General features: G+C 38.1%; 1 pseudogene; it reads right to left on the reverse strand.

Annotated features, from left to right (window-relative positions):
- Window positions 1-5,952: 5,952 nt before the first annotated feature.
- LOC102115960 (polyadenylate-binding protein 1 pseudogene) lies at window positions 5,953-7,889 on the reverse strand (annotated as a pseudogene).
- Window positions 7,890-11,824: the final 3,935 nt, after the last annotated feature.

Consider the following 11,824-nt stretch of genomic DNA (forward strand, 5'->3'; position numbering starts at 1 on the left):
AACATGGCGAAACCCTATCTCTACTAAAAATACAAAAATTAGCCAGGCATGGTGATGTGCACCTGCAGTCCCAGCTACTCAGGAGGCTGAGGCAGGAGAATCGCTTGAACCTGGGAGGCGGAAGTTGCACTGAGCTGAGCTCTTCCTGCTGTATGTACTCCAGCCTGGGCGACAGAGACAAAAATGAATAAATACAGTAATAAAATCTGTATGCCTTGTTCCTTTTATTACTCTTATTTTTGTAATGATTTTGGCTATTCTGGCATGTTTAACTTTCCTTTTGAATTTTCAAATAAATTTATTTAATCCCCACCCCCACCCCTCACAGAAAAGAAGGTGAAGGAGGAGGAAGTGGAGGAGGAGGAAGTGGAGGAGAAGGAAGAAGACTCCTGTTGTTATTTCTAACTGACTTGCATGAAGTATAGAGATTAATTTAGGCATGAGTAAAATGTTGTGATATTCAGTCTACCTTTCCAAGAACAGGAAATGCCTTTCCATTTAGTCAAGCCTTCTTTGACGTCCCTCGGTCATGTGTCAGAACTTCCTTCATAAAACTTTTGCACATTTCTTATCAAGTTTATTCTCTTCTAAAAATATTTTTGGTGGTTATTATGTTTTACGCAGCATACTTTTTAAAATGTTTTAAATTATATTTTAAATTTTTGTGGGTACATAGTAGGTATACATGCTATCATACTTTTTTATATGGATTTTGTATACAGATAACAAATTTGCTTATGGTCATTAGGAATTTTTCAGTTGATTCTCTTGGGTTTTGATATATACAATCGTTATCTACAAACAATAATTTTATCTCCTCCTTTCCAATTTCCATATCTCTTTTTTTCCTTTTTAATAATAGCATCAGCTTGTACTGACAGAAGAATGCTTTCATTAGGGAGGCATTAGTGCTTTTAACAACTTTTATCTATCTCCTTATAGTCAATGATCTCTAAATATACTAAATGACCTTCCTCTTCTGAGATGGTTTTATCAATTTACCTTTTTCTAAAATTATTCCACTTCAATTCCGTTGAACAGAGTCAATTATTCCCATTTCCTCTGTATTTGTGGTAATTTCTCTATTCTTGTTTCTTATTTTGTGTAATTGTGCTTTGCTTGTTTTAACCAGTTTTACTTTTCTCTGTTTTTATTTTTATTTCAATAGGTTTTGGGGAGCAGGTGGTGTTTGGTTACATGGATAAGTTCCTTTTTTGTTTTTTGTTTTTTGGTTTTTGGTTTTTTTAATTATACTTTAAGTTCTAGGGTACATGTGCACAATGTGCAGGTTTGTTACATATATACACATGTGTCATGTTGGTGTGCTGCACCCATTAACTCGTCATTTACATTAGGTATATCTCCTAATGCTATCCCTCCCCCATTCCCCCACACCACGACAGGCCCCAGTGTGTGATGTTACCCTTCCCGTGTCCAAGTATTCTCATTGTTCAGTTCCCAACCATGAATGCGAACATGTGGTGTTTGGTTTTTTGTCCTTGTGATAGTTTGCTCAGAACGATGGCTTCCAGTTTCATCCATGTCCCTACAAAGGACATGAATGCATCCTTTTTTATGGCTGCATAGTATTCCATGGTGTATATGTGCCACATTTTCTTAATCCAGTCTATCATTGATGGACATTTGGGTTGGTTCCAAGTCTTTGCTATTGTAAATAGTGCCACAATGAACAGACTTGTGCATGTGTCTTTACAGCAGCGTGATTTAAAATCCTTTGAGTATATACCTAGTGATGAGATGGCTGGGTCAAATGGTATTTCTAGTTCTAGATCCTTGAGGAATTGCCACACTGTCTTCCACAATCATTGAACTAGTTTACAGTCCCACCAACAGTGTAAAAGTGTTCCTATTTCTCCATAATGGATAAGTTCTTTAGTGGTGATTTCCGAATTTTTCATACACTGTATCCAATGTGTAGTCTTTTATCCCTCGCCATCCCCACTTTTTCCCTCAAGTCCCCAAAGTCCAGTGTATCATTCTTATGCTCTTGAGTCCTCATAGCTTAGCTTCCACATATGAGAGAGAACATACGATGTTTGGTTTTCCATTCCTGAGTTACTTCACTTATAATAATAGTCTCTAATAACATCCAGGTTGCTGCAAATGCCATTATTTCATTCCTTTATATGGCTGAGTAGTATTTCATGGTGTATATATATATATACACACACCATGTATATATATACACCATATATATACCATGTATATATACACCAAAATTATATATATATAATTTTCTTAAGTGTCCTGTTTTTGCCACATCCACACCAACACTTATTATTTTTTGATTTTTTGATTATGGTCATTCTTGCAGGAGTGAGGTGGTATCACATTGTGGTTTTGATTTGCATTTCCCTGATTATTAGTGATGTTGAGCATTTTTCCATATGCTTGTTGGCCGTTTGTATATCTTGTTTTCAGAACTGTCTATTCATGTCTTTAGCCCACTTTTTGGTGGGATTTTTTGGTGTTTGTTTTGTTTTGTTTTTACTTACTGATTCGTTTGAGTTCCTTGTAGATATAGTCCTTTGTCAGCTGTATAAGTTGTGAAGATTTTCTCCCACTCTGTGGGTTGTCTGCTTTAACTAATTTTTGAAAACCAGCTCTTGAATGTATTTCTTAGTTTCTTGCTTTTTCTGTTTACATTTCATTAATGTTTCCTTTTATTTTTATTTGTTCTTTTCCTTAATTTTTCTTAGGCTTAATTTCTTGTTCTTTGCCTAGTTTTTAAAATGTGACACTTAATTTATTTGTTCTCATCTGTTCTTGTTTATCTGTGAAAACATTTAGGGTTATATATTTTTTCTCTGAACACAGCATTAGCTTGAGTTCTAACATGTAATAATTTAATTAATGGTATCTTCTAGATATTCTGACCTTTAAAATTTGATTTTCTCTTTAATCAAGAAATTGTTTAAGAGAATTTTTAAATTTCCAAGCGGTGCCAGGCACAGTGGCTCACATCTGTAATCCAGCACTTTGGCAGGCCGAGGTGGGCAGATCACCAGAGACCAGGAGTTCAAGACCAGCTTGGCCAACATGGCAAAACCCCATCTCTACCAGAAATACAAAAAATTAGGCAGGCGTGGTGGCAGGAGCCTATAATCCCAGCTACTTGGGAGACTGAGGCAGGAGAATCACTTGAACCCGGGAGGCAGAGGTTGCAGTGAGCCAAGATTGAGCCATTGCACTCCAGCCTGGGCAACAAGAGCAAAACTCTATCTCAAAAAAACAAATAAATAAATTTCCAGGTGGTATTTTGCTGTTTAAGATGATTCCACCAGCACAGTGGCTCATACCTGTAATGCCAGCTAATGGGGGCATATCACTTGAGCCCAGGAGTTTGAGACCAATGTGAGCAACATAGTAAAATCCTGTCTCTACAAAACATTCTTTTAAATTAGCTGTGCATGGTGGCACATGCCTGTGGTCCAAGCTACACAGGAAACTGAGGCGGGAGGATTGTTTGAGACCAGGAAGTTGAGGCTGCAGTGAGTCATGATTGCATCACTGACCTCCAGCCTGGGTGACAAAGCAAGACTGTCTCAAAATAAAATAAACTATACAGTAAAATGTTTTACAGAAGAAATATTTTAATGTAAGATATATATTTATTAATCTGTTCAGGGACTTTTGTTTCCTATATGTTGGAGCTTTTCTTTTTGGTGTGATCATGGCTCACTGTGTTGGAGCTTTGTTTATAAAGTATTCCTATATAATGTAGGCACATGTATATATGCATATGTTTTTAAATACATTTTTAATATGTATTAACTACTATGCCCTAACATTGTATTTGCTACAAAAATACATTGACTAGTTTATTCCTTAATTATTGTCAATTATAATAGAAGACCAAATCTCAGAGAGATTAAGCAAGATCTCTGAATCCAAATAGTAGAGCTAGGATACCTGCCAAGGTGTATGGCTGATTCCAAGGCCTATGCTCTTCCCAAACTGCATCACTAGAACCATGGAAGAAAACAAAATATGAATTATATACCATGTATAGAAAATAGATACAGCACACAGTACCACAAATAGGCAATGCGTTAGCATGTTTGAGATGCATAGTGAGAAATGTAGATATGTTATTTCACATTTCATAAAAGCACAAGGTTTTTGTAGATTTCAAAAGCAGAGAATACGCCAGGAAAATCATCATTCTGCTCTTAACGTTCTTTCAGATTTCCAGGTATTTCCTGAAAGAGCTTTCTTTCAATATTTCACTCTCACCATCAAGAAATTCTTCTTCATACTTTATCTATTACTTCATGCTGAGGTTTAGCCATCTCTTTGGGATTCTTTAGAGATAGAGAATAGCTGGTCCCTATTTTCGACATAATAATCCCTCATAAACTTGAAGCCTTCCATAGTAATCTTGTCTCTGGGATACATAATCCTAATTCCTAAGACCTATCTTTTTTTTTTTCCAAATATTTTCTTTAAATGTGGTTATTTTTATGCCTGGAGAAAAAGATGATATTTATATTGTCCACATCCTTTTTCAATTGTATTGAGTGTTAAGGGGCTATTGCATAGTGAGATGGTAAAAGTTGCACTATGACTGATGTATGGTGCCTATGAGTTTGTTCATGTCTCCCAAGGTCTTTTAACCTAGGTAATAAGGTTCTGGACACTTGCTGTCCGTATCTCACACTCAAGGTGCTGAGGAAAATCAAAACTGCCCATGTCCAAGAAAATTATGAGAAAAGCATGTAAATAGAGAAATTCGAGGGATGAGTAGTGTTTTTGTATGAAGTGCAGGTATCCTTACTAAAAAAAAAATTGTTTTACTTAATAGGTAGCATACAAAAGAAATAAAATGAATGCCTGGGATCTATAATAGCAGAGTATGTGTTTTCATAAAGACAAGAAAAGAAAGATAGGTCATCAAAAGCTTTTCTCACTTCAAAACTCTAGAATGATTTCTGAGTGATGGGCATTTCTAGAGATCATGACAATAGCAGAAATCTAATAACATAATAATGGAAGAACAAAAAGATGGAGGTGTTTATTGGGACTGAGTTACTGTACAAAAGAACCACAATTATGAAAGTGAGTTATAAAAATTCTGTTTCCCAGGGTCTATAAACCATCAATGCTAAGGGAATTACTTGAAAGAACAAATTAATTCTGTATTGCATCACAAATATTAATAAGAGATAACAATAATCAAGAGCTTTACTAGATGCCAGGTGTTGTTTTAGGCACATGACATGCATTAATCTAATTCTCACAACATTCTCCCACATAAGGTTTCTTAACCCAATTTTACAGATAAGAAAACTGAGGCAAAAGAGGTTAAATTATCTGACAAAAGTCACAATGGAGGTACAAGAAGGATTTGGAATTCTAACACAAGTAGTCTGGCCCAAGGGTCTTTGGTCTATCAATGTCAGAAGATGATTTTAGCTAGGACTGAGCTATTGAGTCTACCCATTCATCAAAACTGACCATTCTCAAAGGTTCAGATAAATGAATTGTAATTTCAATGTTCTCTAGTACTATAGTCGTAGGTATGATTAAGAGAGACCATGCCCATAGGTAAATACTTTTTTCACTATTTAAGAAATTTTTATTGAAGCAAGAATTTTATAATCCAAATTACATTTCCTTGCTCAGTTATCAATTCTGTTACTTAAAACAGAACTGACATTTTGAGCCATTCCACAGTGAAGGATTACAAAATTAAAGAGAGGAATGCTTTAAAATTTTGTACTTGCTGAAAATTCTGTTTCCCAGGGTCTATAAAACATTAAATTTTTAAAATATTTTACCATTTTTTGTGGGTTTTTTTGTTTTGTTTTTAAATCAGTAAGTAATCTAGGACTAACATTACGTTTGCTAGGCCTGGCATTTTCTCAGTACATAAGGTTCAAAGTTTCCCTTCCTTTTTAAATTTATTTTATATTTTGCAATTTTTTTCCATAATATTTAAGTTTTTCGATGTTTAGATATTTTTCTTCGGTGAAGCACAAGTTTCTTTTCGTGGTCCCTGATCAATTTTAAACAGTTGGAACACCAGTGGCACTGTTAACTGCTGTCTGGTACGCCTCTTTAGCTTGATGGGCTTGTAGTACAGCTACAGCTTCATCGACCTTATAACAGAGAGACTCTGGAGACTCGAGCCTATGAAGAAGTTCTGAATTATCAGTCTCCAACAACATGCCAGTGATTTTACCAGCAAGAGTAGGATGTGTGGCTTGAATAAAAGGAAACAGCCATTCACCCAACATTTGCTTTTCCTCTTGAGGAGAGGCAGACGCCAATATGGAAGCAGTCAAAGGTTCCTGACCTTGTACATGAACAGCAGGCTGTTGCATTGTAACTTGTGGCTGTGCATTAAGATGTTGCTGAGGATTGCAAACTCCCGCAACATATTTATACTGTGCAACGGTGCAGACAGCAGGAGTAGCTGCAGTAGCTACAGCTGCAGCTGCAGGACGTGGACCCATTATCTGTGTAGATGTGTTAGCAACACACTGTGTTGCCATGACTCATGGAACCTGTGAAGAAGCTGGTCTCATAGTACTAAATGGTGGTCTAGGAGCAGCTGGGCAGGTAGCACCGGGCGTATTTTGGAATGGATGACGTCTGGCACCCTGAGCAGTCCAGCGAGGTCTTAGCTGAGCAATTTGGCTAGGAGGATGGTATGCAGCAAGGTTCTGAGACTGTGAGATAGCTGCCACGAAGTAACCTGAAGGAGGTGCTGGCTGGTAGGGGTTGATTACAGGGTTGGGCACAATTCATATACTTGCCATTCTCTGCCTATACTGGCTAGTGAGGTGAGCCTGGCACTCTCCTTTGCGCTCAGCTAAAGCTACATACCATGGCTTTGTGGCCACAATTCTACCGTTCATTTCTGTAACTGCTTTAGTGGCTTCTTCTGGGGAGGAGAAACATACAAAACCAAACACCTGCTGCGACCACCCTCCATCATAACCTTTGCACTAGTGATTGTACCAAATGGAGAAAACTTTTCTGGAGATGTTCATCATCAATACCATCATCAAGATTTTTCACATAAGGATTAACATTCTAGTATCTGGTGATCCTATCTTGCTTCATCAGTTCAAGTTTGCGCTTAAGTTCCGTCTGCTGTTCCACGTTTTTCTGAACTCGAACAACGTAAATTTGTTTTCCACTGAGCTCCATTTCCATTAATCTCATCCACAGCTGTGTATCCTCATGCCTTTCAAAGCTTACAAATCCAAATACTGCGGATTTTCCACTTTCATCAATCATTACTTTCACACTTAAGGCAGGCCCAAACTTGCCAAACAGATCCTTAAGGCGCTCATCATCAATGTCTTCTCCAAAATTCTTGATGTAAACATTGGTGAACTCTTTTGCCCTAGCTCCAAGTTCAGTTTCTCGTTTTTTACGAGACTTAAATCGTCCAACAAATACTTTGCAATCATTAGGCGTATTCCATTCACTTTTTCAAAAGCTCTTTCAGATGCTTCCTGAAAGCATACAAATCCATAGCCCTTGGAACCATTTTCATCACAAACCACTTTACACGAAACGATGTTACCAAAAGCAGAAACTGTATCATACAGTGCTTTATTATCAATGGATCTGTCCAGATTTTTAATGAATATATTGCCTATTCCACTTTTGCGAAGTGATGGTTCACGCTGAGACCACATGGTGCGTACTGGCTTGCCCTTTATAAAATCAAAATTTACAAAGCACACTCCGCGTCCGCCGGCTGCTGGAAGTTCACATAGGCGTGGCCCAAGGAGCCGCGGGTGATCAGGTCCCTACAGACCCGGATGGAGAGGATAGGCCCGGCTACGCTGAACTCAGAGCATGGCCTCAGTCACCTCGGGGTGGAAGTCCCCCACGTAGAGCGAGGCCATGGTGTAGCTGGGGGCGCTGGGGTTCCTCTCGGCACGGCTGCCCGCAGGGTCACAGGCCGCGACCTTTCAGTGACAGGAGGAGAGCGAGTGCCTGGGCCGGGAGTCGGGGGCCGGACCCGGTGGGAGGGAGTGGGGGCAAGCGCAGAGGGACAAAAATCACCCGGACTCGAAAACTACTAAATGGCCGCAGGACAGGGTAGATCCGCTGCCGCCCGCTGCCGGCTGCCGGCTGGGAGTGAGGGTGGCGGTGTCGGGTCCAGGCAGCAGGAAGGCCTTGGTCTCTTGGTTCCTTCTTGGACCTGCTGCTGGGCTACAGGCGGGGGTGGGGTCGGTCTCGGCTGTTTCACCGGGTTATTTTATAAAAGAGGAAGAAGAAAAAAAAAGTCTCCTGAGGGGGAGAGGCGAATTTTTTGTAAAATGGGGGGCGGGGGGATGTTGTTAAACGACTTTTTTAGATTTTTATTTTTTATTTTTTAATAATAAATGTGTGTTCCAAGCCCGGAGCACACACTCAGCACTCTCAACACTAACCGCCGGGTAGAAGGGCCCACAGGTGAATTTTAAAGGAGGATCCTCCATCAGATATGAACCGCTGGCTCAAATCAGCATGTTCCCTCGACCAGGCTCCTCTGGAATGCACTTGGATTTAACACACTCCAACCACAGTGGTTCTACTTTGAACTTATAGTCACACCAGTGTCTCATTCCTTTGATGGGATTATTGTATTACCTGTGTCTGCATTTGCCTCTATACCGCTGGATTAAAGCTCCTAAAAAAGCAAGGATACTGCCTTCTTTATGTTTGCATTACCAAGCATCCAACTCTGTAATGTTTCTTCCCAACAAGCAGGGGCTACCCAGGCCAGTGGTCACCTGGGGCACAGAGTGAGTGCAAAGTACCTTAAACCTCTGGGATGGCTGGCATGAAAGGTCAGATGCCAGGTGCAGAGACCTGAGGATACTAACACTGAAGCCAGATAAATAGTCCAAACACCACACTGCCGAGTCCACAGGTTGAGATGGAAAAGCGGGAACAAGTGGAGCAGGAGAGAAAGTAGGCACAGGGAAAGTGGGTTAAGACCCAGAAATGCCAAAGTAAAATCAGACATTTGTACATCATCAGACAAGCGTATTTCATACAATTCCCATAATAGAGCCTTTTAAATGCCACCAGTTCCTTTGTGGCTCTCTTGCCATCTTTGTCTATACAGAAGTGTTTATAAAATTGTTTCAAGGATTTTTCCTATTTCATAAAAGATAAGTGGGAAATGGAAAACTGCGGTGCACCTTATTGTAGTAAAAAAAGCACAGATCTTATAAAATTGTTACACAGATGAAAGTCATTCTATGTGCTTTACATGCTAACTCTTCAGCTTCCTTCTAGGGTTCACTGTACTTAAGCTAATTCAAGTGTAAATTTGACTTTGGAGGAAAAATATAAAGCTTTAAAACATGTAAAAATTGCTACAACAGCATCTTCAAAATGTGCTACTGAATGTAATGGTAACTACATAATTTAATCTTTCTGGTTTGCTTGTATTACAAATCTCCTTATAACATGTAAATGTCTTGTTCAACTTTCAGACATTTGACTTTCAAACAGATTTTTCAGAAACTCGTTATGTAAAAAAGTAGGAGACTCTCTGGTATAAAACTTTTAAAAATAGTGAATATTACTGTATAAGTTAGGCTAGTGGTCCTCAAACAGTGGCAGTTTTGCCCCAAAGGGGATATTTGAAATGTCTGGAGACATTTTTGATTGTCATGGCTGGGGAAGGCAGTGCAATTGGCATCTGTTGAATACAGGCCAGGGAAGCTGCTCAGCATCCTACAATGCACAGGACAGTCCCCACAACAAGGATATACCTAGTCCAATATGTCAATAGTGCTAAGGTTAAGAAACCCTGATGTCGGTAAAATACAAGCTGTAAAAACACAAACAATCCTACCATCTCCGTGACTTAACACACCGTAAGTTTATTACCCTTGTAATAATCCTAGGTGGGTTGACAGTGGGGGGACTCTGCTCCTTATATATATACAGGAATCTAGGTTTTATCTATCCAGTGGCCCCCCCCGACCAACCATAGGGCTTCAGAATTTTCCACCAGATCTTTCTGGAAAGCCAAGAAAGAAAAGGGGCCTTTAGAGCAACGCATGGGAGACCTTTTGGGCTCTTGCTGAAGGTGGTATCAATTCTACCCACTTTCCATTGTCCACAAGTCAGTCACATGCCTGTGTCTAATGCCAAGGGAGGCGAGGAAATGTAGTCTAGCTGTGTGTCCAAAATGGGGAAACAAGTTTGATGAGTATCTACCCAGTCTCTGCCACTATGTCTTAGTTATCTTTGTGTCTAACAAAATGCTTTGCTCACAGGTGCTCAATAACAATAAATTAACTATTAACACCAAAAACTGTTCGTTAGTACAAACCAATATTGTCTTTTTTAAAAAAATAGGAACTAGAATCTGAAACTAACATTTAATATGAGGTCACCTGCAAATTTTATTTTAAACAATGCATGTCTTACTAAAATGAAATATGATAATACGATAACCAGATTTTTGAGCATTATGTTTAAAATACAAGTATATATATCATTTGATGTTTATTTCATATTTTGTGTTTTCAAACTCTGATCTATATTAGCTAACATAACTTATGTTTCTTATCTAATTTAAAAATTTCTTCTTTGTAAATTTTTAATTGCTCAAATTTTTAAATATAAAGCATGCAGCATTTTACACAAACAGCAAAATAACAATTTTTGTAAAATTAATGTGCAATTAGATATTGGCTTTCTACATACTATTCTTACAAGGAAGAGAGACAAAACAGCAACCATAACCAACAGAATAATGTTGTAAGTATTTTGACCTTTTGACATCTTTAGAGTTATTTTTAAAGCAATTACTTCCACGTGCCTCCTTCTTTTAAAAAAAAAAAAAAAAAAGAAAAAAAGGGCTAACATATAAATGGTGAGTCTTGTGTCATATCCCTAATGTCAGCAATCTGGCATTTCCAGGTCCAAATGAATGTTTATTTCTAAAAGGAAGAAAAATAAAATTTAATACCATCAGAGGGTAAATCTAATTACCAGGCAACCACCTTTTTAACCAACTATATTGACATAGTTCTGAAATTAACAATTGGATTTAGTTTAGCAATGAATAGTGTTGGATAGATCAAACACAACCAGATTCAACAACTTCTATTCCGTATTTCCCTTCATTCCTTTCTAAATTCCCAAGTTCCTCTCACTAATGGACTGCTTATGATATGCTAAGGAGTCCATCAACAGTATAGAGTAAGGGTAGAGAAAGAATGTGATCATGATGAAATTGCTGCATTCCATTGCAGAGGTGATAAAAATGCAGGGCACCTCATAAATATTTCTGACCCATTTGCTTAGAGGAATGGAAGTATTTATGGTTAGGAAATCTCTGGCTATAAAAAAGCATTCCAGTTTATTCTATGCTATCAAGTAGCCTTTTGTTAAAGTAGAGTTTTATGGGTAGGTTATTACTGGGAAACCTGCCCTTGGAACATTAGTAATGCAATAAATTCCATCCAGCCCATCTAGGCTATTTTGGGAATAACTATGCCTAAATGAGCCAAATGCATTTCACCAAAGATATTCAGAGGCTTATATATGATCTTCTTGGTCCTTGTCTTTTTGAGATTAGTAATGGTAGAAATATTCATGAGAGGAGGGGTTTTTTTTATTTAAAGAATTTTAATCAAAATATGACACAAAAAATTACCTAAACAAAGATTTGTAGTTAAAGAAGTTAACTGATCTTAATTAGCTATAAAATCACATTGAAGCTCATGAAAATAGCATGTGGGATTCATGAAAATATTTTCCTATCTTGAATCCTTTGGTATGAAGTTTATGTCATATGTTTTCAAAATTGTATGGGCATTCTGAAATC

Source organism: Macaca fascicularis, chromosome 2 (genome assembly GCF_037993035.2).
Source record: "Macaca fascicularis isolate 582-1 chromosome 2, T2T-MFA8v1.1".
NCBI classification, from domain to species: Eukaryota; Metazoa; Chordata; class Mammalia; order Primates; family Cercopithecidae; genus Macaca; species Macaca fascicularis.